Here is a 7,747-nt window from a genome sequence, read left to right on the forward strand (position 1 = left end):
TTGACACCCTATCATCAAAATTGAAAGAGCTAGCAGAGGAATATTAAAAAAAAAAACTCAAAAGCTAGCAGAAGACAAGAAATAACTAAGATCAGAGCAGGACTGAAGGAGATAGAGACACAAAAATCCCTTCAAAAAAATCAATAAATCCAGGAGCTGGTTTTTTGAAAAGATAAACAAAATAGACAGACTGTTAGCCAGACTAATAAAAAAGAAAAGAGACAAGAATAAAATAGATGCAATAAAAAAGATAAAGGAGGTATCACCACTGATCCCACAGAAATACAAACTACCATCAGAGATTACTACAAACATCTCTTTTTACATAAACCAGTAAACCAGGAAGAAATGGTTAAATTCCTGGAAACTTATAATCTATCAAGACTAAACCAGGAGGAAGTTGAAACCCTGAATAGACCAATAACAAGGGCTAACGTTGAGGTAGCAATCAATAGCCTACCAATCAAAAAAAGTCCAGGTCCAGATGGGTTCACAGTAGAATTCTACCAGATGTACAAAGAGGAGCTGGTTCTATTCCTTCTGAAACTATATCAAACAATACAAAAAGAGAGAATCCTCCCTAACACATTTTATGAGACCAACATCATCCTGATACCAAAACCAGGTAGAGACTCAACTGAAAAAGAAAACTTCAGGCCAATATCCATGATGAACATCAACGCAAAAATCTTCAATAAAATACTGGCAAACCAAATGCACCAGCACATCAAAAAGCTTATTCATCACAATCAAGTAGGCATCGTCCTGGGGATGCATATGCAAGTCCATAAACGTAATCCATCACATAAACAGAACCAAAGACAAAAACCACATGATTATCTCAACAGATGCAGAGTAGGCCTTTGACAAAATTCAACAGCCCTTCATGTTAAAAAATCTCAATAAACTAGGTATCAACAGAACATATCATAAAATAATAAAAGCTATTTATGACAAACCAACAGCCAATATCATACTGAACGGGCAAAAGCTGGAAGCATTCCCTTTGAAATCTGGCACTAGACAAGGATGCCCTCTCTCACCACTCCTATTCAATATAGTATTGGAAGTTCTAGCTAGAGTAATCAGGCAAGAAAAAGAAATAAAGGGTATTCAATTAGGAAAGGAGGAAGTCAAACTGTCTCTATTTGCAGACAACACGATTGTATACTTAGAAAAACCCATCATCTCAGCCCAAAATCTTCTCAAACTGATAAACAATTTCAGCAAAGTCTAAGTATACAAAATCAGTGTGCAGAAATCACAAGCATTCCTATATACCAATAACAGACAAACAGAGAGCCAAATCAAGAGCGAACTCCCATTCACAATTGGTACAAAGATAATAAAATATCTAGGAATACAACTAACAAAGGTTGTAAAGGACCTCTTCAAGGAGAACTACAAACCACTGCTCAATGAAATAATAGAGAACACAAACAGATGGAAAAACATTCCATGCTCATGGTCAGGAAGAATCAATATCATGAAAATGGCCATACTGCTCAAAGCAATTTATAGATTCAATGCTATTCCCATCAAGCTACCAATGACCTTCTTCACAGAACTGGAAAAAATCACTTTAAACTTCATATGGAATCACAAGAGTGCCTTCATAGCCAAGACAATACTAAGCAAAAAGAACAAAGCCAGAGGCATCACACTGCCAGACTTCAAACTATACTACAAGGCTACAGTAATCAATACAGCATGGTACTGGTACCAAAACAGAGACATAGACCAATGGAACAGAACAGAGGCCTCAGAAGCAATACCACACATCTACAACCATCTGATCTTTGACAAACCTGATAAAAAAACAAGCAATGGGAAAAGGACTCCATATTTTATAAATGGTGTTGGGAAAACTGGCTAGCAATGTACAGAAAGCAGAAACTGGACCCCTTCCTATCACCTTACACTAAAATTAACTCCAGATGGATTAAAGATTTAAACATAAAATCTAACATCATAAAAACACTAGGAGAAAACATAGGCAAAACCATCCAGGACACAGGCATAGGCATAGGCAAGGACTTCATGACTAAAACACCAAAAGCAATGGCAACAAAAGCCAAGATAGACAAATGGGATCTAATTAAAATTCAGAGCTGCTGTACAGCAAAAGAAACCATCATTAGAGTGAACCAGCAACCGAAAGAATGGGAAAAGATTTTTGCAGTCTACCCATTTGACAAAGGACTAATACCCAGAATCTACAAAGAACTAAAACAGATATACAAGAAAAAAACAACCCCATTCAAAAGTGGGCAAAGGATATGAACAGACACTTTTTAATAGAAGACTTATATGAGGTCAACATATAACAAAATGCTCATCATCACTGGTCATTAGAAAAATGCAAATCAAAACCACATTGAGATACAATTTCACACCAGTTAGAATGGTGATCATTAAAAAAATCTGGAGACAACAGATGCTGGAGAGGATGTGGAGAAATAGGAACACTCTTACACAGTTGGTGGGAGTGTAAATTAGTTCAACTATCATGGAAGACAGTGTGGTGATTTCTCAAGGATCTAGAAATAGAAATTCCATGTGACCCAGCAATCTCATTACTGGGTATATACCCAAAGGACTATAAATTGTTCTACTACAAAGACACATATACACGTATGTTCATTGCAGCCCTGTGTACAATAGCAAAGACCTGGAACCGACCCAAATGCCCATCAGTGATAGACTGGACAAAAAAAAGTGGCACATATACACCATGGAATACTACACAGTCACAAAAAACGATGAGTTTGTGTCCTTTGTAGGGACTTGGATGAATCTGGAAACTATCATGCTCAGCAAACTGACACAAGAACAGAAAACCAAACACCACATGCTCTCACTCATAGGTGGGTGTTGAACAATGAGAACACATGGACTCAGAGAGAGAAGCATCACATGCTTTGGTCAGTTTGGGGGGGCTAGGGGAGGGACAGTGGGGGTTGGGAGGTTGGGGGGGATAAAATGGGGAGAAATGCCAGATATAGTAAAAGTGGGAATAAAGGCAGCAAACCACCTGGTTATGTATGCATCTATGCAACAACCCTGCATGACCTGCACATGTACCCCAGAACCTAAATTAAAAAAAAAAAGTTCCTCAAACCCTAGAGTCTTTACCATTCTGAATCCATTCATGTATCTGGGATTTTCCATTATTGCTCACTTCATATAAAATGCTGCCAACACAACTCACACCACTTGCATAAAGGTGCTCCTGACTCAAGTTCCTTGTTCTTTAAATTTCTATGTTCCTCATATATCTGTGACATTTACTTGGCACTCCCTTTATTATTGAACTTGGGCTTGTACATTATTTGCTATAGGAAGGTGTTTTTTTCCCCTGAAAGTAGGTATGCCATGTCTAACTATTCTGTCTCATACAACACAATTGCTTTTAAAATAAGGTATGTAAGATATAGGTGAAGGGGAGGAAGGCAGCAAATCACACTGCCACGTGTGTACCTATGCAACAATCTTGCATGTTCTTCACATGTACCCCAAAACCTAAAATGCATTTAAAAAATAAAATAAAATAAGGTATGGGTATAAGTGAAATTATTATTACCATCACTACTATCACCACTACTACCACAGTCACTACTATGAAGTTCAGATTGATTTTCTAAACATCACTTATGATAATGTTTGCCCATAATAAGCTTATGTTAAATATGACATTGATTAGGGTTCAATTTCTCAATTAGGAAACAGCATGTATTTTTCAATTTCCCCATACTAAAAAAAGTATATATTTGTAAGAATTCCAAATTAAATTTATGCCTTAGATAACACTGAGCTATCACAAAGAATATCCAAAGCTTTTTTTAATAAAATGTAAATTCATTTGAAAAAAAAACATGCTAAGCTCATAAAAGCAAAACTTCAGACACTAGACCACATTCCTGAGTAAACAAAGTGTCTTTTTCTCATCTTCGTTTACAGCGAGCAATTGTAGACTAAACTGTTGAGTAGGAAGATATTGATGGTCTTTTGTTGTACACAAATCCTACATTTACTGTAAACACAATGAGGGAGGTAGGAAGTAACATCACCAAAAACTGCACAAAAAAGTATACTGACCACTACATATTTTGACAAATCAGATAATTAGATTAACAAATGTTAAAGACATTTTTACATCCAACGAGACAGGCTAAATAAAAATGATATAACATCATTTCTGACTTTGCAATATTAACTGATACGCAGATTTAATTCTCAACCAGAAACAGAAGCTCATTTAGAAGTTCTGCTTTAAAAAGTAACAACTATGTTTGTATATATAATTAGTAAATGACCTATAGTACTATCTAGAGTCATTTGAGTTTTAATATTTTGAAGCTAAGGAAAGGCGTTAGTTTGTACAAAGTTTCCCCTGACAGAATGAGAAAAAAGGAATGCTATTGTGAAATCCAGATATATATTTGGGTTTTGTACAAAATTAAGACAAGTTAGAGAAAGATATTAATCATGGCTTTATACCTAAAAAGTGCACACACAAATAATTTGCTGTTGCTCAGTATTTGTAAGAAAAAAAGAAGCAAAACATACTTTACTATGAACAGCATTATACAGAAGTCTTATAGGTAAACACATATGTAAGTGAATAAATGATTCACATGATTGCTGGTGCACTAAAAGGAAACAAAATCTCAAAACCCACAAAGATATCTAATACATTACTATTTTTGAAAGATTTATTATTATTTTGATAGTGTGAACAAACCCAAATTATTCATCACTGTTGAAGCACACATCAAATATTGAATTGCTTGATTTTTTTGATTATGTGATAATTTTGGTATCAACATTTTTTCCAAAAAGTAATGCAAATGGGCATTGATGTCAGTGACTTAATATCTCGGTCTTGACCATTTCTCTGACAAAAACACCAATTCTCAGGTTACTTGCAATACAGAGTTCATGACTCTTCCCCTAAAAAATAAAACTGCTGCAAGTTTTTCTGATACCAAAGACTGGGAAGCATCCAGGGGCTTCTTTCTTGTTTTTAACAGTGAAACTGTTCAATATCACCTGACTTTTTCAAAATCCCCATATGCTAATATTACATGTACAATTTAAAAAAGGAGAGTAAGCCTAAAGAAAAAAGAAGAGAAAAAGAAATGAGAGATGTTACAGTTTAACATAATTTGTAATACAATGTAAATATCAAAACACTTCTATTAAAAATTTGCTGTATTTTACATGCATACTATTTTAAGAGAGTATCTATTATATATCCAAACAAGAGAAGTAAAGGTTGATAATAAATTAGTCACAGAGACTGGTTTCATATAATTTCTCCACTTTTAAATGCTACCTAGAGAGAGAAAAACTATACCTTCTTTAATGTTTCAGCTTACAAAATTTAATGTCGATATTTCAAATTTAGTAATCTAATAAATTAAGGAGAATTTATGATGAAAGAAAACTTCAATACAGAGTTTTTTACATTAAGATATTCACTAGTGGTTAACCAAAATACATAAATTTTAAAAGATACTGTCAAACCACAGCTTTATATAAACCAATAAGACAGCAAGTTAAATAATTATGCAAAATCATCTAACATGAACTAATTCATTACTTAATTCTGTTAATCCTATCATAGTCAAACATTATTACAACTCTGGCAAACAATAAATTATTTTCTCTTTGCCTTCAAGTTAGCTCTCAGTTTTAGAAAATTAGAGGTCTCTTGTTTCCTAAGTTTGTGTAAATCCTAAATTTTCCAACTGGGTGTGATGGCTCATGCCTATAATCCCAGTACAAGAGGAGGCCAAGACAGTGGATCATGTAGAGGCCAAGACAGTAGGCCAAGACAGTGGATCAAGACCAGCCTGGACAACATGGCACAACCCCACTTCCACACACACACAAAAAGAAAATACAAAAATTAGTCAGACATGGTGGCTTGCACCTGTAGTCCCAGCTACTCAGGAGGTGGAGATGGGAGGATTGCTTGAGCCCAGGAGGTGGAGGCTGCAGAGAGCCCAGAGGACCACTGCACTCTGGCCTGGGTGAGGGCAAAAGACTGAGATTCTGTCTCAGAAAATAAATAAATAAATAAACAAACAAACAAATAAATAAGTAAAAAATAAATTTTCTAGCAAATAATAAATTTTTAAATTCCAAAGTATTCTTAAAATTTTCCAGACATCACATTATGTTAATATGCTTAATGTGAAATGCAGAAGGATGAGGTTTACATGCTAAAATTATTTTCAATTTTTTTCCCTATTAGGCTTATTTTTAAAAATTAAATTTGCATTTTTTATTTAATTTTATTTAAATTAACATATCTCAAGAAATATATTCATGAAGAAACATTTTCCAGAAACCAAGCAAGCAGCATTCCAAGTAGACGAAAGTGAGCTGTGTTTGATAAACTGATGAAAATTAATATTTTGTCTAAGCAATTTTTGAAAAGCATGTCTAAATAAAACAAAATAGGATCTCTTGAGCATTTTAGAAACTGTAACAATTACAAAAAAATCAATTCACCCCTAAGACATATTACAATATACCATTTTCATAAATATTTAATTATTTGCATATGTTTCTCTTCCAATAAACTTACTGAAGTAGTAACAATAGAAAACTAGCAGATTTATGTGGAAGCTTCTTCATGCTTTTCTACACACCACCCAGTAACAATCTACACCAAGCTTTAGGAAATTAGATTAAATATGTTGACAACTAGATAAATCATCTCCAAATAATTGAGACATAGTATTATTTTAAAAACCAAAAAGAAAAGAAAAGGAAAACTTATTAAACATCTGTCCACAATCAACAAACCTGTAGCCAAGTACAATGTCATAGCATTTATTTCCTTGCTGCTCATCTATGTCTTTTGGACAGTGATATAAATATTCACATTTTACTTGTTTGCTTAACTAGATATTGAATAGCATTTAGAAGCAAATGAAATAAATAAATTTAGAAATTTTAAAATTATTATGTAATTGAATACACAAGTTACTTTTGTTATTTCTTCATCAAACATAAAATCAAATGAGCAAGGTGTACAAACTTGAATAATTTTTATCCTGTTGTTTGAGAGAAACTGAGACTCCACGCTGGCTGCACTGAGAAGGATTTTAAAACGTTGTCACTGAGCCAAAGCAACACCAGAACAGCTCTGTCTGTATTCTCAGGCCAGGGAACATTTTCCATTCCATAACTCATTCCCCAGATGCACGATCATACCTCATATACACAGAAAACAGAACAATAAGCCCTTAAATATGCTTGTGGGCAGTTTTTCACAAGGGCAAGTTTACAGGAGAGCATGTCTGCTTAAATAATTATTCCTTTGTTTTCCCCACTTGTTCTCAAATTATCCATTTCCAATAGCACTAAAATGTGTGGAAAATATCCCTCAGATGGTCAGTTTATTTGGAAACCATTTTACCTGTGTTTGGACACTAAGTTTTCACAAGCTCAAAATTCAAGTGTACTTTAGTATGTTATACTATTTTGTTTGTTTTTCTCTAGACACATTTTTTTTTTTTTTTTTTTTTTTTTTTTTTGCTGGTTGGACATTCCTCCACCAGCAAATGGGAGCTTTCTATCTATTGCTGTTATGTTGTAGCTAACTTGAGTCCAAATTTAAAAAAAAAGTCTTTTCTTTTAACTTCTTAAGTTAATACTGTAAAAAATGAGTAACTTTATCGCAGTCTCATGGGTAGATTGTGCTCTCAGGGCCATGCAGGCATTCTGGAAC

Source organism: Aotus nancymaae, unplaced genomic scaffold (assembly GCF_030222135.1).
Source record: "Aotus nancymaae isolate 86718 unplaced genomic scaffold, 86718_ANA_hifiasm-v0.15.2.pri h1tg000048l, whole genome shotgun sequence".
Classification (NCBI taxonomy): domain Eukaryota; kingdom Metazoa; phylum Chordata; class Mammalia; order Primates; family Aotidae; genus Aotus; species Aotus nancymaae.